This window comes from Pteropus vampyrus, unplaced genomic scaffold (assembly GCF_000151845.1).
Source record: "Pteropus vampyrus isolate Shadow unplaced genomic scaffold, Pvam_2.0 Scaffold1952, whole genome shotgun sequence".
Lineage (NCBI taxonomy): Eukaryota > Metazoa > Chordata > Mammalia > Chiroptera > Pteropodidae > Pteropus > Pteropus vampyrus.
In genome coordinates, this window is record NW_011890733.1 from 9,063 (window position 1) to 10,200 (window position 1,138).

Here is a 1,138-nt window from a genome sequence, read left to right on the forward strand (position 1 = left end):
TCCTGTAGGGGGTGTGGCCGGGCTAAGGAGAACCCAGGCCGGGAGATGCAAAGCAGCTGATCTTTCCATCTCTTTCTGTGTAGGGCTATTTCCTCTACGGCCCCTCTGCTTCATTCATCTCTACATGCAGACCAGCTTTCTCTCTGCACACGGCCTCTCTGTGGCTTTCAAGTTTATTGTATCCGGTTCAATAGCCAGTCCAAAATGATCATGGTTATTATTGCCCTAAGGCCATCAGACCCACTTTGGGAAAGAACCCAAGCAAGAACCCCTCCCATGGAGGGCAGGGCTTTAGCTTCACTGCTGTCTCCCCAGAGGCTAGACCAATGCCTGGCATACAACAGGAACTCAGTACATATTTGTGGATGGACCCGGCTAGAGCAGCCGCACACACACCAGGCAGGGTTCCACACTGCAGTCACAGCCATGCTCCCACACAACCTTCTGCCTCATATCTGCTTACAGCGCCCCTTCATCAGAACTGTACCCAGTCTGAGAAAAGTGAAAATCGAAATCGAGAGTAGGTAGAGCCCAGCACAGCCAACGATGCAAAGGCAATGGACACCTTCAGAGACTTCAGCTAAATTTAGGGTCAGAGCTAAAAAGGGGAATTTGTTGGGAGGACACAGCATCTCTTATGGAACCCAAGGACAGAAGTACAGCTGGGCTTCCCAAGGGACAAGGACCAAGGACCAGAAAGTCATCGTGAGACAGCCAACTCTGAGATCTCATTGTTCATGTCTACCTCTCTCAGCAGTTAGCTTCATTCTCTCTCTGCAGAGCAGTGTCCCCTGCTTCACTCACCTGCGGCCCATCGTGAGGGTCCCCAAAGGTCCCATAATCTCTGAGACCACATTACCCAATGGCCTCTCCATTCATCCCAAGACCAATTCCTGAAAGAGAAGGTCCTGGCCCAGCTCAGCTTCTAATTGGTTCTCCTGGGTCAGGTGGGCACACCCCTCAGGCCCAATCAGCCATGACCTGAGAGGGTGGAGTCACATGACACCAACATGGCTGCTGAGATTCCTCCCTTTGGGTGGGATGGGAGTGCTAGGTGGGAATTTTCTCTGCTCTTTTATAGCCCTGGGGCCATTGAGGGCTCAAGAACAGGTGAGTGGCTTCTTGAATTTTCTCCTTC